The sequence below is a fragment of the Ciconia boyciana genome, chromosome 5, assembly GCF_034638445.1.
Source record: "Ciconia boyciana chromosome 5, ASM3463844v1, whole genome shotgun sequence".
Taxonomy (NCBI): Eukaryota; Metazoa; Chordata; class Aves; order Ciconiiformes; family Ciconiidae; genus Ciconia; species Ciconia boyciana.
In genome coordinates, this window is record NC_132938.1 from 61,267,024 (window position 1) to 61,293,014 (window position 25,991).

Consider the following 25,991-nt stretch of genomic DNA (forward strand, 5'->3'; position numbering starts at 1 on the left):
AAAGTGACTGTAAGGCAGGAAGGGATCGAGGTAGTTGTGGAAGGATTTGGTGGGAAATACCCAACTATTCTTCCAGAAGAGAGGGTGCGTGAGGGACTGAGTAAAGCAAGGAGAACAAAGCACTTAGCTTGACAACTGCATTTAGTTCCCATCCTGCATGGTCCCAAGTGCAAAGATAAGAAACCACTGTTTTTCAAGACATTGCTGACAGCTCTTGCCAGGAAGGGCTGGATTGACTTTTTACTGGCACCTTAGCATTTTTGATCAATAGCTTCACAAATGGGAGGGAGTTAATACTCTGCCATCTCGTTTTGGTGGGGTTTTGTTTTTTTTTTTTTTAAGTGCTTTATCTTAATCAATTTTTTTTGTCTTATTAAAAAAAAGGGTAGTATAAATGCTCAAGGATTAAAGTCACTTTCTCAGCCCAACAATTTGGATTTACGTCACTTCAAAAGCAGTTTTCTTTGAGGAACATGAACACTAGATTAAAGCTTTATTCCAGACTGGTAATTAAAAGGCTAAATCCCATATACAGCATTACAACTCTAATGTGACTGGAAGAGGATTGCTCATTAGAGCCCATAGGGATTTCTATTATGGCTTTGGGGACTGATAGCCACCCATCTTGTCATGAATCCTATTACGGCAGACACCAAACCATACAGCATCATGTTACAGCTCTCCATTGGCATGATTTTGAGCAGCCGCTATGTCGCACAGAGGAACTGCGGATTCACATTTTCCCCCTGCCAGACAAATGCTTATGTGGATGCACCTGCGTAAGCCCAAAAGACATGCCCATCTGCCACAGAGCCATTATTCCTTCCTGTAGATCAGGTTCATCACATGCATTTAGTGGAGGAAAACCACACCACGGTTCATGACAGACCCTGGAGTGGGGTTGAATTACCCGACTCCTCATTTCCCAGCACAGGTCACCAAGGAAAGCTCACAACCAATGGGCTCTTGCTGGTGGCTAGTGCCTAGGAGGCAAGGAAAAGCTGCTCCTCTTCCATTTGCTTGCTTAAACATCTCAGGAGCTCACTGGGTGTGATTTATGAGGCTAGGTCTCCTGCAGTTTGCAGAAATATGGTATCAGAGGCTCATCCATCTCTAGTTTGTAATATTCATATTAAAGCAATAGAAGCTTTAAGAACATATTGTGCTTGCCTAGATATTAATAAGAGTCTACCAGCAACCACTTACGTCACACAAGGTCCAGTTTTAGGGTGCAAATACAACCTGGCCTCAAGAGCTGGGACCAGCCGGTATGTTTACCGCACCTTCACCTAAAGTGGCAAGGCGCCTGTGTATGAAAGAAAAAAAAAATTCAGCAAAATGGAAGAAACTGACAACAAAAACATTGCAAGCCCTGGGTAAATGCCTTACGCCACCGCATCACCATCCTTTTGAGAACAAGTCATTTTTACCTATTCCCTTCTGAGCGGTCTCAGGCCCCAAACCTTCCTACCTTGTCCTGCTGCAATAATTACAGCTATTCCCCATCTGCCTCCCTGGGCTAGTTGTCAGTAAAGGCCAGCTGACATTCCCCCACAAGAGCAACAGAGGCAGGCTTTGCCTATACTCAATTCTTATTTACTAGACATGGAAATAACTAGTTGCACAAAACACAGGAGCATGTCATCCACTTATCCAAAGCAATTTTTAAAAAATCAAGATGTGTGTTTTGACCTGTGAAGCTGGTGCCACACATCACTGTAGTATGTGAGTACAGATGTTCTGGTTTAAGATTGGATTTTTCTGGTTTAAGCCTGGTTTTGTCATCTCTAGTGTTGAGAATTTTATGGTTTTGGTGTGTCTGTAGGCATTGGATTTTCAAGGCAGCTTAACTTCAATGATTATAGGTGATCATATTTTCAAAAAATGTAAATAATCTTTTTTACAGCAAGTACAGTTACCTTGCTGGAAAAGCTGATTTGGATACAATAAGAATGGTCATTTGAGAAAATTTCACCAGTGTCCTTATTTTCCACATTACTTACATGTTTTGGGTGGCATGGGGCTACTACTGCCCTTTGCATTTTGTGTTTTTAATGTGACTAGTCAGTGAGCTTGTAATAAAAGCTGAATCTGAACGCTCTCAAGCTCTGTTCTCAGATATGGAAATCCATTGTATAAAAAAAGGCCCAATGCCCTCTCTGTTTCTGTGTTATTTATTGCTCCTTGTGCCCTCAATTCCCTGAGATACTGAACATATCTCATACACAAAATGATAGCCTTCCATGAACTTACAGAAATGGAAACACATTGCGTAGCAAGTGAGTACATTTTTGTGGCAGGTGAAGAGAAAGCTTAAGGAATGGCATTTTGGGCCACTGTTGCGTTACCATACTGAGCTTTTTGCTAATTTGAGATTTTTATGGAACAAATTGCTGAAACTTCAAAGTCACAATGTTATAAAGAGTTTGAAATATTTGGAGCTATCAGAACTGTTTCTGTCCTGACAATTACAGTAGAAAGCTCTAGCTATTGTCTTGCATCTACCGTGCAAAGTGGACGTTGTAGGCGCTAGGTCTGCATTTCAGCACTCGCGTTGCAGGGCAGAGGAGCTGCCTTTGGACTTACACTGTATTGCCCCCACTCAAGCAGCATATGTCAGTAGGAGCCCTGCATCCCGCTTGGCTCTTGAACATAGAAAGTGACTTTTCAGTGCTGGTCATCCCAGGTCTAAAAAGGTCCTTGGGAACTTGCCATGTGAAATGACTGTAGGAAAAGGTCATGTCAGACTGACCGAGTGACTCTCTCTCTTCCTCTCATCTTCCTCCTGTGTTTATCAGGTCATTTGAAGCCATCTATCTACTTAGTTGTCACCGTATTGACTCTTTGCTATTAAGGACCATTAATACTGTGAGAGCCATACACAGTTTGTGTAGCCCAGCTAATTACAAAAGACAAACCAGCTACCTCGCAAAAGTCATGCACTTTTGGGGGAATAAGCCCAGAAGGCCTCTGTCGATGCTGTAATTTAAAGTCAAGCAGTGGAAGCTGCAATAGCAAAGCACTTTGTGTGACTGTTGTGGGCACGATCTGCTAAATCACCCCCAAAAAGGGCTTTTAAGTCAAAAGTGAAAATTCTGCACAGCTGGATTTGACTCTGATTTCCGTAAAACCTCTTTGTACTCTTCTGGAAATATAGACAGTCCTGAAAATGAGGTCTGATTGCTGTTTTATAGTCCTTTTTCTGCTCCCTAAGAATTAAGAAAGACTGGAACCCATTGAGTCTGGTGGGACCTGCTGGGCACCAGCTACTGCATGCTCCTGCTGGATAGGTATCCTAAGCCTGATGGGCTGCTTTGGTGCTCTCAGAGGTGAAGAAACTCTGCACTGTCCCAAAGGTGGGTGGCAGAAGTCGCCACTGTCCATCTGGCTTCCAAGAAGCCAGCTCTGCCCTTCAGGCGGGAAGTCAAGGACTGCGGGAAGTGTTGAGTGTTTGGTCTGTAATTAAAAGAAAGGTACTTACAAGAACCTATTCATATCCTTTATGATCTCCCCCAGGATCGTTTAACTGACTAATTTGGACAGCCCAGACAACAAATGAGGACTCGGTCTCCTCTCTTTCTACAACTCTGTAAACATAATCCTTGATTGATTGGCCTCTAATACATCAGACCTAAATGAAAAATTAATTAGATTGGCTACAACCCTGAAGTGAGCACTTTACCACTTTGTTGTTTTGTCCATTTGATCCTTTCTTCTTTGATTTATGGGCAAAGGAGAAAGGGGAGAGAAAAAAAGAGGAGGAAAAAGAGGTTTGTACTGGATGTCACTTGAAGTCAAACGAGTTTATTGAAAGCTGAGCTCTGCTCAGCCAAGAAGCAAAAGGAGCAGCAGCGGCGTCCCCTCAGCGCGTGCCGTAGAGGTGGGAAGGTTCAGAGGGAGCAGCTCCTTTCCCCAAAAACTATGCCCTAAGCAAAGCCCCCACTTTGGTTTTGGCAACCTGGATTTCCCCTGGTGGTGTCCATGGCTCCAGTCTCCTGGTTTGCATGCCCCCTCCCTTCAATTAATTTTTTCTCCCTGAAATTATAGGGCCAGTGCTAGAGATCTGCCTTTGAAAAGGCTGATAAAAATATGTTTTGTTGGAGGTGGCAAGGATCGCCATTGCTGATTTTCACAAAAAGTGCCAGAGGCTGTGAGAGCTGGCCAATATGATTTTGGTTTGTCTTGGAAAAATCTTCTGACTTTGTTGAATGCTGCATTGTCTAAACACTAGCTAAACACGACAGCCACCATGCTTAATAATCTCAAAGGGTGTAGTGTACCTCTCGGTGAAAAATAAACCAACTGCTCTCTAGGTTTGTAAAGTATTGTAGCATTCAGAGCAGAGTTAGATGACTTGCTAAATAAATTTTAAAAAAAACAACAACACACCAAACAAAAACACAGTGAAGAGTGGAAACAAAAAATCTGAGCTCAACACATCCAAGGGTGGAGGGCAAGTGAACAGCATATTGTTAATCACAGCCAAATTCTGCCAAAGCCCAAGGCCTAGAAAGGCAGTTGAAAAGTAGCAGCATATTAAAAACAAACCAGTCTAATGGCCAGGAGGAAATAATGCGACTCTAAAGTGAGGCGCAGTTGAAATGAGAAACTTCTGTTATCTAAAGAGTTATTAAAAATGAGGGCAGAAATTAAATTGAATTCCAGAGAGCAGTTATATGGGCGGATATATAAAAATGGTTGCCTTAGTGTGGCTTTATCCTGAAACAGAAAATATGCGAGCCAGGTTTGAAAAATACATCATTTTTTTTGTAAATAGTGTAGGAAATCCAAAAGAAAGTTCCCCTTTGAAAGAAATTACTTTGATATAAACAGTGACGCCCTATTTCAGGAAAGTTTTTAAATGCAAAATTAAAGTTTTGCATGCATATGACATTTCAAGGCTCTGCTGCTTCCAGAAAGCTCTTCATCAGCTACCTGGACACAGGAGACCAGTAAACAATGTACCCAGGCGGCAGTCTTGATTTCCTGCTCAGAAAACACCTTCTTTACAAGCCTTCCCTCCCGCTTTCTTCCTCTCTGCCTCTTTCCTTGCTTGATTTTATAGGATTCAGGTCGAAAGCCCTATCCTGAAAACTAGACTTTGTGGTTTTGAGGTAGAAGCTATATTGTGTGTGTGTATGCGTGCATGGTTTGTGTGCAACATTTTAAAATAGACTTTAAAAAAGGCTTGGTTATTTTGCCTTCTCCTGACTGGAGGGGGAACCAACAAAATTCAGATTTTTTCCATTTCCAGGTCAAAACCTCCAGGGGTAAGCCAGGCAGAGTGGGGACTTCTGCCAGGATTTCCACAATCCTTACACTGATTAATTAGGAGGCTGGTGCCAGCTCAGGGGGCTCTACCTCACATCTTGTGATGAAAGCTTTCAAGAGGACTCTCCTTTTTTTCCTGCCACAAAAGCAAATTTCACAAACATGGTATTTTTTCATTAAATGAAAGTGCAGGTTTTTCTCCAGCTGGAGCGTGGTGCAAGCCAGCCTCACTCACAAGACAAGCTGGAAAATGTTCAGACTTCAAGCAGTGGTAACATGCATGGAGCAGGTCTGCACTTGCAGGAAGGGGGGCTACTTTAACGTGCACAGGTTGAGTGCGTGTGTATCCAGTAGTTTGCTTCAAATATTTTCTTCCGATTTCCCAATTTGATTGCTGGATTTGAATGGGAAGGGCTCATTTGGGTGTGGTTTGGAGGGCAAAGCCTGAGATTTTCAGTCCTAAAAGGAATTTTCCTGACTTTGGTGCAGGCATGCGGTGCCATGTTTCATGCGTAACTTATAGCCTTAGCTATACTTCAGCCAGTTTGGTTATCTTTGAAAAGGATCATTTCTGTTCCTGTTACCCCAGTGAGATTCTTCCTTCCGCTTCTGGTGAAAATAATGTGGCACAGTCAGGCTCCTGGTCCAATTTTAGTGCACCTTCTCACCTGGGAATTTTCTGCCCTACAATACAATGGTGAATTTTATTTGGACTATTCACAGATTTTCTGTGGGCTCCCCCACTTTATTATCCTAGTGGTGATCTTTGAGAGTTATAAATGAGACTGGAGTGGGAAAAGAGGGTTGTTTTGCTTGAAGCTATTTTCATGTTTGTCAAGGTGATGCCTTACCTAAAATGATACAGTATGAACGTACTCCAGCTGGTGCCAAAACAGAAAGGAGAATAGGTATGGGCATTACTGTGTATATTCTCATTACAGATTTCAGATTAATATACCCTTGATCTTTCTCAAAAATTCTGCTCTTTCCAGGGAAGTAGTGTCTGAACACCTCTGTGAAATAAATGATAGCAGCCCCTTCTCTGGACAGGAAAGGTCTGCCTCTGGTAAGGGTAACAAACCCAGACCACAGCTGGATCTGGGAGGACAAACCTGCGCGGGGCATTCGGCACTAGAGATTTGGTGGCTGTGTGCCTGCACTTAAAACCACTGTTGTGTCAGCTGGGATTTTCCAAGGAGCTTACGAGTCGTCTGTCTATGACATCTGGCTACTGAATGCCATTAAGTTATAAATAAAAGCCCTTCATCCTCTCTATGGATGCAGTAACACTTCCAAAATTTGGCTGTATCACAAGCAAGCAGAGGCAACAGCATTTCTCTTTCTGCTTAAGAGGGTGTACGTAAACCATTACGTTTTCCTCCTTTTCCATCTCTAGTTAGCTTTCCTCCTAAGAGCCTCATTGGTTGCTGCCCCAAGTATTCAGATGACATTTTATGTTTAATTCAGTAATTTTGGTGATTTCTTCCTAAGAAAATAGCATGGGAGATACTCTTAGGAGCACTGCAGAGAGCCCCACTAGCAGTGGCCGTGATTCCTGCTCCCCTGTTGCAGACTGTTACCACTGCATTGCTGGCTGAGTCAGGGCAAGCTACTACTAAAAAACTCACTGAGTGATAGTTTAACACTTTCAGTTTTCAGTGAAAACCACCAATATTTTAATTTTTCACAAATGTTTTCTTTAAGCTTTCATTTTCTGCAGATTGTCTTGGGGGAAAAATATTTTTCATCATCTCTTTTTCTGCTTTTGGGTGCTTGGCCCTGTCTCTGAAGCAAGTACAGGTAGGGAGAGGAAATTGTGATGCAACATTTAAATAAATACATTTAAGAATCTACCACCGAGACTTCTTTTATAAGTTTTGGGACATTATCAAATGAAGCCATTAGCTTCTGCAAAGAATTAAAACGAAAATACTTTGAAGTTAGAAAATTGTCTTGGCGAGTTAGTTCTGTGAGAATGGAATGGCTTGGATTTTTTTTTTCTTTTTTTTCTTTTTACAAACAGGAAAATGACATGCTGAAACTTTAACATGATCAGATCAGCGTCTGAGAACTCAGGGTGAAATATGATCCCTCTTAAAGTCAATGTCAAAGTCCCCACTGATGTCAGTAGAGTTATGATAAATCCTTGTGGAAAATGCATTAAAGTATTCTCAACTTTTTCCCTTTTTTTTAATAAAAGTAATATATCTCATGAGCCATATACCCTGTGCTTCCTCTCTTCTCAAAAAATACAGCTTTCTGTGAAAAAAACAGATCTGGTGATCCTTTATGCATTACGTAGCTGTAAGCTTTTGCGGTATTGCATTGAAAGCAATAGGCCGAATCAGATACTTTGAATGACGTACATGCTTAACTTTGGGGTGACTGGGACCACATAAGCAGTTCAATGAACCCTCTGTCTTGCAAGTACTTCTATTGTTTTTAGCGTAACTACTAAACAGTACGAGGTGTGGGAACAATTTCTTCACTGCCATCTCAGAAAGATGTTGGCATCAGGAGCGTGTGTTCAAGTAATAATAATGAAAGGGCTGGTTATTCAGCTGGTATTCCTGTTAATGTTATTAAACCCATTTCTGAGCTGGTGGTTTATTGCTTGCTGGATGGAGCAAATGAAGTTGCCGCTGCAGCCTTAGAAAGGGCAGATGGAATAGTCCATAAATTTGGGTTAGGGGCACAAATGAAGACAGGGTCACATCAGTGGTGACAACCTTCAACAGGAACATTATTCTTTCCTATTAGCTCCAACACAGGCAGATATGACTGCCTACCTGCCGTGCAGGGCAATACTGTACCTGAAGGATGGAGGGGAAAAGATTAGTAAACTGCCATTTCATACCCCTTTGGGTCTTCAGAAGTTCTCAGCATCAAGCAGCTGCCATGCCGAGCACCAGGAACTGTGAGGACCCAGTATTAAGCTACACGAACTTCAAATGAGCTCAGTCCCCACTTAGGAACCTCTCTCTGACTCTTGTGTTGAACTGGTTTAGAAATCTGTACCTTTAACTGCAAAACTTTTTGATTTACACGTTGATCTGATTATTTCAAGCCTGTAAATAGCTTTTATGATGCAGCTTGGTTACATTACTTATTCCACATTTCCATTTCACTTCTGTCTTAGTTTATTTTATTACAGGGAATGATACAGCCCAGAGGATTTTTCTTCATATCAAAGTTGCCAATACTTTCCTCGTAAATTGTAGTCTATATCTGATGGAAATGGGCTCAGCCTACAAGGGAAATATCCTGAAGGCAATATCAGCATTACGAATCTCTCATTGGTCTGGAATTGGGTAGGACCCAATCCTGCAAACATCCTCAGGAATAGTTTACCTCGAGTTACAAAATTCCTCTCAATGTCGATGAAGCTGCTTTAATGTAATATGCCTAAGAGTTTGCAGGATGGGATTTTAGGCTTTTATTCAGTATAGCACTTGAGTGTGTGCTTAAAATTAGGAATAGGCTTGCGTTCAAGGTGGAGCACACGCTTTTTGGTGCCAAACCAGGATGCTTTTTAGTCCCTTTCCTGTATCTGGAGGCCTTGTCTCCAATTCAGGCCAGGTAGCTGGGCTCTTCTGCTTGCCTAGAGCCTGCCTAAATTTAACGAGGCTGCTGGCAAGTGGGACTTTAAGCTCAAATAGTAAAAATCAGAATGGCAGCTCGTAATTTGCAATAACTGATGACAGTTATGACAACGGAGCAAATAAAAGTGTATTAACTTACTAATAGCTCATTTCATGAGCTTCAGGTCACTTTGTGCGATGGTGCTAAGGGCTGGCTTTGGCAAGCCGTGTTTCTGGTCAGTGCCTGATGTGCTGCTTAAAATGGATTATGGTCTTCTATCCTGACATTCCTCACTCTGTTAGCAAAGTGGGGCTGTTTGGGGCCTTATTGTTGAGGATAATTTCTTGAAAGCTCAAGGAAAGAAAGAGTTGAATTAGCAGCCTGACCTGCCAGTCAGATACCCTGTGCTTCTTGCAGACTAGTCATGCATATGCACCCTTAACTCTCTTTGCCTTTACTTGAAAATAAGAAGTTGGGGATGCCGGTTTTGTAAAATGAAGTAATTTTGCCTTCTAAAGAAACCAGTAATGAGGGGAGGGAAAGTAATCACCGAGGGTCTGCGAAAGCTTAATCTACAAAACGTTCTGCTTCATTTTGATATCTTACCTGTTTTTAAAATGCTTAAATAATATCCCAAGTCATTTTCAGACAGGATTTTTTAAGTTGTAAAGAAGTCAATTGCCTTGACCTACCATTGCAGTTGTTCATTGACTGCAATTCTTACAGGGATCTCACCTGGATAATTTTTGAAATTGTTGCTGAGATGCCAAGAAATGAATATGTTGCTGAGTTATTTCATACCCTGATCACTTGCCCTGTTCTGACAACTTCTGTTCCTGGTTCAGAGCAACTATCTCATGTTACATTCAAAGAAATTGATTTTTCTTTCTGGGCAGGAAACTGTTTTGGGGTGCAAAATCTGTTGTCTAGAGTTTGCAGCGGGAGGGGCGCAGAAATCTGGAGTGCTTCCTTTGAGGGATGGCTAGCAGATGGTTTCTCTCCAGCAAGCTGCTTTGTGGCCCATATGACAGAAAACAATGCCATCAGTAATACCAGCCTTGTCCTGTCACCCGTTTTGACTATGATATGTTGCAGGCTGCCATCAGATAACACTCAGCGTTCCCCCATTCTCGAGCCCGGTTTTTTGAGCTTGGATTAAATCAGTGGCCATTTCGCTGGGTTTGGTCCCAGATCCTTGTCCCATGTGACAGGCAGAGATGATCTGATGTGTCTGGGAGAGGGAATGGAAACGCTGGGCTTGCCCTGCTCCCTGCTTGCTGAGCGAGCTGGCACAGAGGCAAAGCTGGGGTTGCTTTTCTGTGGATCTCTGCTGAAACCTGCTGCCTGCCATGCTCAGCCCACGTGTGCGAGAGGATGAGGGTGGGAGCACACGGCACCTTGCACGGCTGGAAGCCTGCTCAGATTAAGGCAGGAGCTGTGCCAGCAAGTTGTGGCGCCCAAAATATGGGCGAGGGGAAAGCAGCCAGTGCGAGCTGAGTGCCAGCTTACTGACTTACCTAGAAGGACTAACAGATCAAAATAAATGCAAATCCTGAGTGTAATCACTGACCCGATATGTCATGCTTACTTAGTGGATAGGAAGAAGAGAATACAGCACTAACGACAACTGTGAAACAGTCATTGAGTACTTCGGTTTGAGAGATTATTCCAGTGGTAATTAACATATTTAACTTATTTCTAAAGATTTACAAACATTAAATGCCACTAAGCATTCCATGCCATGAATGTCAAAGAAGCTGATATAACTTTGGAAGCATATATTTCATCCATCATAACACTCTTGTCACTTAAATGGCACTCAATCCACTTAAAATTACAGCGATTATGGAAGAACATCAAGTTTCATCAGCAGTGATTACGCTGTGATTATCACACACGCACTTCTCAAGGCTCCTTTTGCTCTTATGCAATTGCCAGTTTGCACATACATGTTGGGGAAGAGTGTCTGGGGCTCGGTAGATAAACCTAGCATTTCCATCCCATCAGAGGCAGTCTTTTCAGAGTGTTAATTTGTACTTTGGGCAGAGAAATTTAACTCTTAAGAGTGATTTGGAGCAGGAAGGAAGTTAAAGTCTCAGTGAAGACCTTCTCCATCTGCAGAGGACCACACTGGTTAAACTAACTGTAGGGAGGTTTTGGTCAACTACTTTAGAGTCTTTTCCTGACTTTCCCTCACCAATCCACTGCAACCTGTTAGAGGTAGTGAACCACGTTTTCCAGGCAAGGGGATGGAGATCTACGTAATATTCTCTTGGTAGAAAAGTTGGGGGGGAATTTGTTCATTCCTTCGTTTACATCCTTGCTTATATGCCTGACTTAACTGAAAATTTAAGGCTCTGTATTTCCCTGGGAAGAGAAATTAGTGCCACAGATCTTTAGATGGCAAGAGAAAGTGTAGGAATTGGGGCGGGGGGAGCCGTGGGGAACAGTCCAAATTGGCCTAAATGTGTTTCCCATGAAATCAGTAATAAAATTAAAGCACAGGAGAAAATATGCTTCTTTTTTTTTATATTACTGTGGCTTCAGGAGCCAAATTTCCAAAAGGACTCAGCTCCCTGCAATTCCTCCTGAGAAGAGCAGCCAAGCTCTTTTGATAGCATGAATTTCATACAGCATCCATGTTGGACATATACTCCCTTCCCTTCACATCTGTTCCTTGTGTTTGCCTTCCATACTTTAGCAAGCACTTTGAGTAGCAGGAATTTTATCTGAAAGAGTGGGAAGTAAGCAAATATAACATCATGTTTGCAAAAAGCAAAATGTTCACTTCTAAATCCTAATGGTGAACACAGAGCCCAAGAGCTCAAGTGCACAATATTCTGGTTGCAGGGACATTTGCTTACTAAGCCCTCCCTGTTTTTTCCCATTATTTTTGAGAAGCACAGGTCAGTCCTGTGATTTGCAGCCTGGTTGCATGAAGGGTTGTATTGGCAGCAATGTGGGTCTTCTGAACAGGCTTTGCCAATCGGTACCGCCTTGCGGAGACAGGAGTCTGTGTCAGCTGTCAAATAAGAGCTGTCAAATAAGGTGGCAATCCATGTGCGACAAGCACTGACTGATCTGCCTTGCTTTGATTATTTTTGCTGATATCTCCAGCTGTTTGCAAACAATCTGTGCACCCAAACCAAACCAACAAAACCTTTCAAAATTTAAATATATGTACACTTGCATAATAAACTTAAGAAAAGCGGGCTAAATTTTATAGAAAAGGTATTTTCTGGGAAAATATTTACTTGAACTAACACTTGGTATTTTGGAGGAAGACAAAAATAGGTGTTTATTCTATAGTTCGCTAATTCTACTCATCTTGAAAATATCCACTGGTTGTATTCATTGCTGGTTTTGTTTACATGAAGATGTAGATATTAATAGCTGTGGTTCACATATGTTCATATCTAGGCTGTATCCTTGAAATGAATGCACTTCCTTTCCTTAATGGAAAGAAGAAAAACTCTGCTCAAAGTGCCAGATTTTCCAATACAAGCTTTGATCGCTGCAGATGTATGCACTGAGGTTGGTAGTAAATCCCTCTTAGTATTGATCCCAGGTTTAACCGGTGGGTGACTGAGCAGTTTTAACCTTGTGAAGCAGCATACTTGGAAATGGCTTGTCACAAAATCCTAACCTATGCCATGGAGAAAAGCAGATTTCTTCTAGCCATCCCCAGGGCTTAGCACCGGTAGGTACCTCTGCTCTCTATATAGCAATGTAGTACGTATATGAACCTCCAAGGGACCATGCTGGGTTGTAGTGTTTCGAATTAAGCCAGGACATGGGGACTCTGTTGTAGCTTAACATCCACATCTACTGCTGCGCTCTTAGATGAATCCTATTTAAATACGTATGAGTGTGTATGCAGAAAGGGAATGAGAAATGGAGGGACTGGAGTTTTCCCTCTCTCCAGACATCCTGCTCCTGTTATCTTCTGTGTCCTTGCATTTTAGAGTTGGTCACCTTCTCCTCTTTTCTCGTTGCCGTTATTGAAATGAATAAGCATTCCTAGGTGTCTTTTGTTTTGATGCTTACCTTTTTACACACCTTTTCAATACTTGGAAAATGGACAGCGTAGTAAGTGGGATCCATTTAATTCTGTGCCTTCATAGTTTTTAATGGTGGAAATTTCAGAGTGCTACAAGTTACTTATAATTAATTTTCCCCCTCTAACTCCTGTCCAGAACACCTTGAAACACAGTGTGAGAGAGGGAGAGAGTTAGTCTGTGCTTCCCCTTCTCTTGGCCTTTCTCGATTCTGTCTGGATACAGATGTGTTAAAGGGAAACAACCCCAAATTTCTATTGCTCAGGGTATGTTTTTAAAGACAGAAAATCTCCAGAATTTATTTAGAAGTGTTTTTTCATTAATCAACAGAAAATCTGACTATCCTGTCAAAAGTGACATTTTCTTGGATGGCAATGGATTTATTTATTTATTTTGAAACTTCATTTTTCATGAGGATGATTTGTTGAGTCAGAACATTTTTACCAGTGCCTCTGAAGACCTGGCCATGAGGAAACCGTCAAAATGTATGGGGGGAAATTTCATAAATAACAAGAAATGAAGCAACTCCTCTGTGATGAAGCAGGAAATGAATGCTGGCATCTGAAGTTTCTGCTGTGCCTTACACATTCTAGGAGGATTGTTACTGTGTTTTATTCCTGTAAGTTGGAAAGCAACTCAAACCTTTCCCAAGAGATGAAGTTCAAAACACTGTTGTTAGCTGCCTAACTTGTTATTGGTTTATTTTAAATTCTGTTTATGCGGACAGCATCAGAGGAGTTACTGTGCTCTGTAATGGGAAGAAGCAATTTTTGCTGTGAAAGCCTACCCAAACTACTGGAAAACTGACGATTAGAACTTCAAAACTTCTCCGCTGAGTAGTTGTGCATTTTTTGAGAAATGAGGAAACTCCAGCCATATTCTGCATCTTTGTCTGGATGACCCTACGAGTTTTTCAGTTTGCATACCCTGAGGGATCACCTTCTGCAGCCTGAAAGTCTTGTTGGCGATCCTGTCTGATGGTCAAAGGATGCTGGCAACAGAAGTAGCATCTTTTGTTAAACCAGCTAATATAGTTGAAAAATAGTAGTATGTTTCTGGGTCCAAAAGCCCTTTGCAAAGTTAGATACAAGCTAAAAGCATTCGCTGAAAGTTCACTTAGATGTGTACCAGTTAAAGTATTTTTGAAAGAAAATACTATACTGTAGGCTGATGCATATAGCATAGTGGGAGCATGATAAATGTCTTATCTCCTAGAGGAAAACAAGGGTCCTTTATAGGTTGTGAAACATGGCAAGGTTAGAGATTATATTGTTCCATAAGACTAATACCTGTACTGAGTTTTCCAGTTCTTAGTACAGCTATCAGTCTTGTTCTCATGTTTGCTGTTGGATGGCGTTTTGCAGGACTCCCAGGTGGCTCAGGACTGAGGGGTCAGTGAGGGAGTGATGCTTTCGTGAGAGTTTCCCCCTGTTAGCAGCATGTTCCTCATCTTTGAGCGGTCGTGTAAGCAATTTCTAGTGCAGGTTGCCTCAGCCTTAATGGTATCAATATAGTCATTTTTATAGGAGCATAAGAGAGTGTCTTCACACTGATACTTTTTTTTTTTCCTTGGCTTAAATATCCAAGTTTAATTACAGGAGAAAACCTTTCTCAGTCTTCAAGAGCATGAGTTTAAAACAGGCAATAATTTCTGTGTTTAAAAATGTTTGGAGAAAATCATGTCACAGTTTCACTGTATTTCAGAAATCTGAAGCAGTGCAGCTGGTTCCACAGCTTAAGGAAAATGAGGTGCTGCAATGGGGAAAAGAAGATGTACTCTTTGCTTTCCCAATCTGCATCTGTTATGTCCCCATTTATTCCTGCTGCAAGGGTCTGCTACCTCTCCTGTTAGAAACCATCATGCTTTCAGGCTAAATTTTTTTATGGTGGAGACAGGTCTAGCCATGCTTATGTTAACACTGGTTTAAATAGCCACCTTTGGATTTTTCTGAGAGATGAGGAGAAGCTGTGTGCCCTCTCAGCTTTTATTTTGCTATGCAAAACATAGCAAGTTATTTAAGTTTCTTCTCCTAAACTGGGCTGGCCACTAGCCTCATTCAAGTAGCCCTAGTCCATACCCTTTTCTGTCTTGACCACAGGATGCTGCGGTGGCACTTGAGCTTCCTCCTGCTTTCCGGGCTGTGCCCATCCCATGGCAGTCCTGTCCATCATTCACTGTCAGCTCTGCAGGTTTGACTTTCTCACAGCACCTTCAGACAGGTGGTTCGAAACCATTTTACGATCAGCCTGTCCTCCCGAGTTTTTTCCTGCCATCATTTCAAGCAGCAAACTCACAGCAGGTTTCTTCATCAGCAATCCCAAATTACCACCCAGGACCCTGCTCAGCTCCATCCCCCAGGCCTCCCCCAAGTTAATTTTGGCTGCAAAATGTGCCAACTTTGTCATGGGATGGCAGTTCATTCCAATATCGTATTATCAGCAGATCACATTGGTATGCTCCAGAAGTCATGCAGAGGCTATTAATTTAAATAATACAGAAAATTATTCCCCAAACCAATTTTTACCTTCCAGACTGGTTCATGCCTCCCCAGTGCAATCTGTTGCCTCTTAGTTGGTTTCATAGCTTCTGTCAATCCCTCTGCTAATCCCCATTTTCTCCATTTTGAGTATTTCCCCTGTGACATTATAACCCATGCTTTATTGAAGTTTGAATAGTATCCATTCTTGCATGTCCTTTATCTAGAAAATGAGTTATTTTTTTAGAGAAAGCTACCAACTAAGTCTTGTATGAGCTCTCTTTGGTAAGATCATGCTATGCTTATTCTTTTTGTTTGTCTGCCTTGTATTGTTCTTTCCTTCAAAAGTTGTGCCTTTGCTGTCAAATTAGTGTTTTGTAGTTGCCTCCAACTCACACTTTTTCCTCACTTCCATGCTCAGTAAATTGGTATTTTTCACTCTGACACTACTATGAGTTGCCAGATTTAATAAAAAACCTTCCTATTAGCTTAGTGATCTCATGAGATTTGTTTAAAAAAAATAAAAAGGCACTGAAGGTAGAGGGGAAGCTCATAGCAGCAAAGGAGATAGAGCCAAAAGAGGTCAATAACGTGGATATAGACTCCTTGAGCTTAGAAACAAATTCCCCCCTCCCCACATCTACCACTTGAGGATATCTTTCTTGTTCTTTAGTATGTGGAAGTCCTCAGGTGAGGACCAGATGATTCAGGCTCTTTTCCTTTTGTGGCTGGAAGGATGTAAATTCACCAAGAATAGATATAAGGTGCCTACTTTTGGGGAAGAAAAAACAGTATCTCCCATGGAAAAGACCAAGGTGTCTTTGCACCGTGGTGGGCCCTGTTCCACATCTGGGCAATGCTATCCTCAGGGGCCAGCAGCCTGGCTGCCCCCGAGCCATCCCTGCATTGCAGCTGGCCAAATGCCGTCTTTCATACCAGGGCAAATACCTCCTTGCAGCCAGGTTGGCAAGGTTCAAAGGGATGCAGACTTCTATGCTGCAGATATTTCCTGCCCTTAAGGAGTACTTTGTGCTGGAAAATATGCTTTTATGAACAATCCTGGGATCTTTTCCTTTGCGTTTGTTGATGCTCTTGGGAGGAGCTGCGGGACACCACATTGTTTTTTTTACCGTTGTTTATAATTACGTTCTGCTGTTGTCTAGAGAGGGCAGGATGCCATTGTGCTTGGTGCTGTACAAACATGCTGAGGTAATTCCTGCTCTGAGGGATTTCTAGTCTAAGGAGAGGTAGTGGGAGAAAGGATTTATGGATTGTGCTCAGAGATGGGGAGCAGAAAGTATCTTGCCAAAGGTGGCCCTGCAACCCTGCATGGGACACAAGTGAAAACAGAGCCCAGTAACCATGACTTCCAGTTTGGTACCTTCATTTATCTACAGAGGAGCTTGTACTTTAATTCTGTATCCCTTCATCCCTTCTCTTTTTTAGATTCATGATTTAAAATCTCCATAAATTAACATATGTCAGTAAAAATTAATGTGACTTAATTTTCTTCCCTGCTTTTGCAAATTGAGTTTGGCCCCTGTGAGCATCTTTAAATGATCACATACTGCCTCTCTGACTTGCTCTGTGAGGAACCAAAGTCCAGTGGTGCTAAGTCACATCCAAAAATATTATAATAGGCTTCTAATGTGGGGAAGGGTTTTGAAAATCCATCCCACAGAAAATTAGTGCTTGGGAAGCAGCAAAATTCAAGTGTGTCTTGGTAAATGGCTTACCTATTCCAGCATGGGCGTGAAAGAGAAGGAAGTCTCAGAAGGTGAATTTGAGATATAATGGAAGAGATACCCAAATAGGGTAGTATTTCGAGGGGATCCTAGTGCCTGATTTCCTTCTAGTTTTTAGGAAATCCCAGTATCAGTAGGTTGTGCAAGCATAGAAAAATTGCAATAGAATTGGTTATATTTGCTGCAAATAGGAAACAGCATTTGCTTAAGATGCAAGCGGCTGAGAGCACAGAGGGTATGGATGAAAGAGGACTGTGAAAAATGGTGCTGCACAGAAGTATCAGGCTTAGTGATGGACAAAGTCGCTCACCAATTCAATGTGATTTTGTTCGTCTTCTGCAGGATTACCAGAATGTGATTTGGATTTTGTGGCCAACGTTTGCAGAGCAGGTGAGTACCACTGAGCTTCCAAATCCATGTTTGGGCACCTGAATATATGGCATCCTGCACCACCCTGAAGGCTTTCATAACAATTGCAGACACCACTGCCCACTTGTTAAAGCCTGTAAGTCAGGCTACTGCAGACTGGAAGGCACAGAGGTGCTTAGTTCTCCAGGATTTTTAATGTTTTTTTTTCTGGACTACACCTAGCACTCTCCGTTAGCTCTGTGGTGATCACTGGAAAACCCTATTGCATCTCCCCCATCAAATGACCAGCCACGCCCCTGAGACAACCCTAGAATCAGCATTATTTTGACAACAAATAATTTCAGGAGTTTTTTGGTATTTTCTTCACCCTGCTCTTAAAAAGAATAGAATATTTTTGCCTTGACAAATGTGGATTTTGTGCTAATTTATGTAAAGGCATGTTTTTGCCAGGCTTGGCTGGAAGAGAACAGGTGTAACATTAAATATTTTTTTATAATTTTCAAGTCTTGAGTAGGTAGCTTTTGCTAATCATGCTTAGATAAAAGCTGTTTGGGAAACTTTTCTGAATGGTGGTATTTTTCCACTGCAAAGTAGTTATTTGTCAAAACAACTTTTTTGCTGAAATGTATTGGTTTGATATAATGTTCACTGCAAAGGTACCTCCAGATGTCAGATGAAATGAAAGCATGTGAACCCCATTACACCCCAGAGCAGTCACCGGCCCTGTGTTTAAGGGCATGCAGTGTTTGGACTGCCTGGCTGCTTGTGCTAAAAAACAGTCTTTCCTAGATTTAATCTGCCTGTCCTTCTCTTCTCCACACTGCCACTTTTTGTTTTTCTCCGTTTTGTCCCTTTCACAAACTATGTCTCCCACAGCCCATAGCTCCAGGTGGCCTAGGACATTGTCCCAGACTCTTCTCCCGAAAAATCCTTCTTCCAAATCCTCCAATGACCTGTTATCTGTTAATTGGAAACAAGAGTCTGAGACAGGCCATCTTTCCTGGTGGAGAAAGAAGGTGGCTGGTATCCGGTCACTTTTACTGAAAAGACTCCTACTCTTTGCAAAAGTCAGTAGGGCTCTTCATGAATCCCCTTGGGTGAGGGGCTCCGGGAGCGCTGGGAATTTAAACCAGTAAGAAAAAGTAAAAGGCAATATGATACTGGGGTGTATCTACTTTATATACACTTCACTGGAGGAGAAGCTACCTGATACTAGAAGTTTTTTTAATTGCCGGGAACCGTATAACAAGAGCCAGGACCTGGAAGCTGAAACTAGAAGAGTTCATCCTGGAAACAAAGTATGCTTTTTTATTTATATGGTTTTTTACAAGAGGCACACATTAATCATCAGACCAGTTTCCCAGAAGATGTGGTAGATCTTTATGGATTTAAAATCTTCAAATCAGGACAACTTTTTACTTTGAAAATAATTGGTCTAGGTCTGTACAAGTTTTTAGGCAAGATGGGAGAACCACTGTGTAGTGATATCTGGCCATGACAGAGATGAAATGTGGATTTTTTTCCTTAGTGCCACTTTAGCCCTAAACTTTGAGTTCCTCAATCTCCTGTTAGTATTTAAGTACTACTAATGAAGTTTTATTGATGCCTTTTATATTTGATCAAGCGTGTGTTCTGTGTGCTGTGCTGAAGAGTCTAAGCTGACCTTTCTTAAGTCTCTCCATATCTGTAAAAACTGCAAAATGCAGTCCTGAGAGTAAATGGCATGGTCAGTTTGCCTTAATTTGTTTCATTTTTTTTGTTTGCTTTTGTTTTGCTTGAATCTGGTTTAGATCTGATGCCCAGTGTTAGACATGTAATTGAAACATTTTCTTCTCATATTTAGACAGTTGTATGTTTTAACACAACCAGTCTCGGCTGCTCCCTGTATCTCCTTGCTCACACAGACGTAGTGCTGCTTTCTTGTGTTGTGCTGTGCAACACAAAACACACCCATGCTGTGATACCCCCCTGCTTTGACTGTGGGGATGGAGCACCCAGGGACTCTTCCCCAAATCAAGAGAAACAGGTGCCTCTCTCCTTGGGAAACAAGGCCGTTAAGCTTCACCATAGCGCTGGTGCCCAGATAGAAAATGCTGAGCTGGATGTGAGCAGGTAGGACAGGAGCCCTTGCCACCCAGCCAGAGGGTGCACGAGTGGGCTTCCCTTGCTGGTCGCGGAGCTGTGGCTTGGCACAGTGATGCCACCAATGCAGTCTCTGCACCCTCTTTGCTGCGTGAGATGTGGCCCTTTTGGGAATGTAGAAATCAGATCCTAAGCTCCCTTAAAGGGTACCTTTATTAACTTTAATGTCCTGGAGATCACTTTCTGATAAAACATCTTTCCCATCTGTCTACTGCTCCCTGTGAAACTGCCTACTCCCGTTATCCACCTGAATCAGACAAGAGGTCTTCTTCTGAAGAATCCCTGCCTGGTCTCCCACCCTGCACACACATCCTGAATGCTTAGTGTTTCTCACCAAGTCTTTGCTTGGTTTGTGTTGAGTTAGTATTCGTGTTTCCATGCAGCACCCAGTCTCCCCTTGCTTCCCCAGCTACCTGCAGCATACGAACCATCATGCTAGGTCTCCATTCATCCAGATGGCAGGTGGGCTTTAAAGATGAAGCTAAGCAGTAATAAACTGTATAATTACTGGAGATCTCTGCATAGAGGGGATGACAGCTTGCAAAGGGAGGATTTTTATTTATCCTCCTTAAATGGGAGCTTTGTGTTAGCAGCAGCAGAAAAGGACTTACAGATCTATTTTGTTTGGGTCCTCTTTGTATCTAGCAGGGAGCCATCCCTGCCACAATTAAGGAGAAAAAGTAATTTTGAAAGATTGAACTAAAAATTGCATCTGTGAGCTGCTTCTTAAGGGAAACCAAATTTGTGTGTCATGTATTTTTGTTGTTTTCCTGTCAAAAATGCAAGCTGAAGTTAGCATAGTGATGCAGTCAGCTTCATAGAGGACTTGGCAGTTTCCCACTCTGCCTCCAGGGTTTGAAAAAGACTTTTATTTCTATCCATGCTTAATGAGCAAACTAGCACCAGGGAGATGCAAAAACACCCCAGCGCTTCGCCCATAACTTATGTCATGGCAGTAACATGATGTGAGCCCTGGCTTTCCCCCGAGTTTGGACTTTGTGCCTCATTCATTTGTGACGTGCCTCCTCCTCGCTCAGGGCAACGTAGTAACCCAGGACAATGAGCTCCTTGGCCTATTCATGGTTTGTGGATTGTAAATCTCAGAAGAAGGAGAGACAGCTTGACTAAACTCCAGTGATGTTACAAAAGCCGGTGGTGAATATTCCACTCTCGTAGGATAATAAGCACCCTTGCTTCTTGGCACTTGTTCAGCCTCCCTCTCCATCTCCCACTTGCCCTCCTGGCCTTGACCTGAATCTGACAAGTGAACATCCCCAACTGCTCTTTAAGCTGCCTTATGAGTGTCAGCTCCCGTGACAGTTGTCCATCGCGATGGACTTGCAGGGAACCAACTTTGCTGGGGTGTTTCGGACACATGGCTGAGTCATGAGCCAGGTTGCTTTCCCGCCTAGCGGCCACACAAGAAAAAGGGGACAGGAGCAGGCTCAGCGTGAGCCCAGACCTAGCATTAGGTGTAACGGGTGAGGAGACATGTTGATGTGCAGTTTGCAGCTTTCTTGGTGCTTTGGAGACCCTCACAGTCATAGGAGATTGCAGCTACAGGGTTCAGTTTCAGTAGTGAAGGGCATAGAATTGGAGCAGTAAGAGGAAAGGAATTCATATATCTAAAATAGGAGGATCAGTGATGACCATGGAGTAATGTCTGCGCAGCATGTTTTCATAAATCTGAAATTCTCAGTTTCCTGAAAGGTAGCGTCTTTGGAAAAATGAGCTTTAACTAATTGCTTCATGATAATTAAAGCCACCAACCATATGAGTTCCCTTCTGCAGAGAGGAAATACTAGGTATCGTTTGTTTGTATCCAAAATTAATTTGTGAGGCCTGAGTTTTTAAAGGGAGTTATCCAAAACTAACTTAAACACTCTACTGTAAGGACTACTGCTAAATTCAGTGAGAGCAAGATGATAATCTGCACCTTTGAACGTTAAATCAAACCACTGGGACAAGAGAAATTGGGGATTAGGTGCACAATATCAGCAGACTGACTTTGAAGAGTTTGTCCTGTCTGCATGATGTATAGTTTGTTGTTTATTTTAATCAAGCAATTTATAAGAATTTATTATATGGTGGTGCAGCATGACTTGATACCACAGTTCAGATTAAGTGTTGAGCTGAGCTATGTTAAATATGTAAGATATGGTAGAAACAAGATTTTCCCTAGTACCTTTTTATTAATAAGTTCTGATGGAAGGATAAGTTCAGGCAATGCAGTTAAGACCTAAAGGGGGAAAGAAAAGCAATAACAATATTCACACCAGCTATTGCAGTGGGAAGCCAAGATAGTGAGGAACTAGTTGGAGAGAGGTTCAATAGTACACTGGAAGGAGCTTTTCTCCATTGTGCTGAGCTAATGTTCTTTGGTTTCATGTATATGTCTGTTGGAAGTCTTTATTAGTTAAATATGAACAGAAGTTAAATTTTATCATTTTCCTGTAGCTTGAACTAGTTATTTTGGTATTGGTTTTGATGCTATTGACAGTGAGCTGCTTTGAATAGGGTTAATACTTTTATTTACATTTCATTTTGGTCTAAAAATACCCCACATTCTGAAGAAGAGACAGCTTGTAGCATTGCAAGGAACCCAGACTGCAAATTTCTCATTTATCCAATTTCTGCACTTCGTGTTTTTGCCACATATCCACACGGGTCTCAGTCAGTACTAGTCTGCACTCAGCTCTGCTGAAGCCAAGCTTCACTTCAGCCTGCCTGCTTAGTATCTGTTTTCTTGAATTTTGTCCAAACTTTCTTTCAGAAGAGACTAAGTGTTTGGATGAAAGATTGTTTGGGGGCTGCTGAATAGCCAGAAACATTAACTGGTTCAGGAGCTCCCTTTGGCTGAAAATAGAGGCACGGAGGGTACCTGGGGAAAGGTTCTTATATACTCATCCTGTTCTTAGTGTTTTCTGGGCATTTGCTCATGGATGCCATTGGAGACAGGTTGCAGGGTCAGATGGACCCTTGGTCTATTTTATGTTCCCACAGTAATATTTAAGCTTGAGCATCACAAGGTACAAGTCCACATAGGGATGTGCAATAGGTGTATCTGGCCTCCACCAGTCGTAGCCATCCATTGCAGAATAGTAATGTTGAGCCAAGTAAACTTGACCCGACGAGGTTGCTGGATGTTGCTAGTGGTGCCACCATGAAATGACCTGGCTCCCCTTCCAGAGCATTGCTCACCTCAGCCCTGCCCCACGCACCAGCACCAAGAGGGGCTTGCGCAGTGCTGGTGCTGCGTGGCAAGGAGACGGGCAGCCCCTGACCATGGGGGATGTCATCTCAGGGACCTCAGTGTAGCTCTGTGTGGTGGGTTGGAGTGGGGTGGGATTCAAGAAAGCAGCCATCAGCTCAAACACTGGTGATTGGGAGCGCTGGTTTAATGAGCATCTCTTGGTTTCTGCTCAAAACATTTTGGTCTGAAATTTTATTTTCTGCATACAGAGAAAAACAGGGATATTTGAATATTTGCTCGATTTGCTATATAAGACAGTTGGCAAGTGTACATGCCAAACATCATATGGATTTGATTTTTTTATTTATTTTAAAATGTCCATTAAGTCACCACTATTGTACAAAAAAAGAGGACAGTTTTTACTAACTATAAACCCCTCCTGTATTGTCTGTGCTCAGAGAGGGAGAAACAGTTACTATTTTCTCCAGAAAATCTGGTTTTAGAGTATGCATTTGTCACTTCTGCACTGCTAGATGTTACTAGACTATTGCATTCTTTCCAATTACCCAAGCAGCCCTCAAGTCTTTTAAAATAAATAAGATCTCAGGATTTGCTGACTCCATCAGAAAAGTTTGGCCATTTTTAGTTTTAACTATCAAACATGCACCTTAATCTTAAATAGCATTTAAGTTGCCATTGTTGTATCATCAATAGTACCATTAAAATCATCTTTCCAATAAGAAAATAACTTAATTTTTCTCTTTGCTGTTTTGGTCTATATGGGTAGTCACACAAGGATGAGAAAACATCTTCCCTTGAGAAACATTTTGAATGTGCAGTAGAGCTAGAGCTGGACTTTTATGGGAGCTCAGCCCCCACTAACCATACTTAATCTCATTGAACGCCTTGATGTGGTAAGAAACACTGTCCCATTTGATATGACAAATGTTTAGATGGCTGAAATCAGAAGAAATGATCCGCAATGTCACTATCTACATTATGGTATTGCGTTCTTCTAGTATTTGTATGTTGCATGTCTGGCTTGCACACAGTTACCCAAGTAACTTCTGCACAGGCTTCCACTGCGCTAATCCTGAAATTTTCCCAGTTAGAGCAATTTTCTTTCTTTCTTCTGAAATGCACTTGGTTTTTCTGTCTGTCTTTTCCTGTTATGTAAAAACTCACATGTTGTGAGGAGGTTTTCAATTAGGGCTAGCCAATCCTAACTTTATCAGGAAATAGGAAAGCATTTAAATCAGAATGTCCGTCATTAACAGGTCCTGGACAGAAACGGCCTTGGCACATCTGCATTAGTAGCATCGCTGTGGTGCTCTATGCTGGCTGCAAAATCCACTGCATTTTTCATGGTTATTCATTACAAATTTTTTTTCTGTGTCCTTATAATATCACGATTACTTTCCTTTCTATAAATCTTAGAGGGACTTTTGGATTTTGAAAGAGAATGATATTTTCACAAGGCACCTGATTTCTTCTGATTATGTGAGCCCAATGTCACACCATAAATTATCCTTCCCGATCTATCAATGGCAAACATTGATTCCAACTGCGAGGGCATGTGCTGCTTATACAAATGTCTGACACTGGATGCAAGCCACCTTTTTACCATGTTAATTGAAGATGGATAGCAAGGACTTGAGATCAACAAATGGGCCTGTTTGTCATGTTGTTAAAACTCAATCTGTCTGACGTTGGAAATGTTTTTCAGCTCCTTAAAATGAAAGGGAAACTGTCAGCTTGAAAATCACATGTCTAACAGAGCTGTCATCTTTTCCTTTTCACAGTCCTCCTCAAATAAGAGCTCAAACACTGTAGCTGAAAAAAAGGCTAGAAAATGTAATCTCTCCTTTCATGGAGATGTACAAAACATTGTCCAGGCCAGAGTTGTGGTGGGACAGATCCATAAGTGCTGGCCCAGCCCTGCTCCAGAGTGTTCCTACATGGGGTAGGTAGGTCCCAATGTCGTTGTGGCACTGCCAGCCATGGCAGTGCCTTCGGGAAGGGCAAAGGCTGGATTTTGGGGAGTCTTGGGACAAAAGAGAGACAAGTGTGGACAGAGCTGTTTTCCCCAGCTGTGAGCATTATCCCTCCAGAAGTCTCAGAAAAATGCCCGAACTTTCATTAGTGCTGATGACACAGCATCATTTCACGTGGGTCTTCTCTTAGTGATGGTCCCAGGCACCACCGCTTCTCAACCTGAAAATTGTATTGTGTTAGATGCTGTATAAATGTCTATGAAGCTATAGGTCCTTTCCTCCACAGGGCAGATGCTGCATTCACTGTTGAATTAAGACTCAGCGTCCAGGTTGTTGGGCTCTTGTTTGTCTGCTACAACAAGTAGCCCATTCATTTGTGTGGCCATGAATGTTAATAAGTCGTCACTGGGTTGCTTCTCCTTCCAAAGAGAAAACTTGAGTTTTCCATTTATAAAGGCTTCTGAATGAACTAGAAAATCTCTACAATAAGTAGGCCAAGGGATGCAAGCTAATTGTTCACTAGTAGCTGCTGGTGAGCTAGGAAAAGTCAGCAATTATTTGGAAAATAATTTGTACAACACTGACTTTTGCTCTGCCCACCCCCATCTCCATGGTTGCCCAAGGTGAAAAATCCCCTGTGCTAGAAATGCTGAGGAATAGATTTGTGCACAGTGTCTGTCTTCTCTTGACTACTTTTGCTTGGCCATGTCTCCCTTGGGAGGATATATGAGCCCTTCACAGGCATGACTGTGTATGCTCTCTGTGCTTCTTGAGGTATGGGTTCATTTTTATATAGATATGCAAAAATAGGATTATTTCTCTTAGGCTTATTTATCCCTCTCAAGCAGAGTTTGTCTTTAAATCAAGTGAACACATTTAGGAATATCTTAAACTGTGATATTTTAACGTATATGTTCATTAATTTTAATACAGTTCAGTAAAAGTCTAAGACGTTTCCAGTTCACACCAGTGCTACCCTCTTGCTGTGTTATGCTGAGACATGAAGTGGAGGAAGAGATGTCAAGGGATGTGTATGAGCCTGTATAAGTTGCTGTAGATCTGGTGACTTTGAGAAGGTACGCTGATTTACACCGGTCACAGGTCTGCCCTCACTTCCCATTTACTTTAATGGGATTTGTGCATCTGGCTTCCCCAATGTA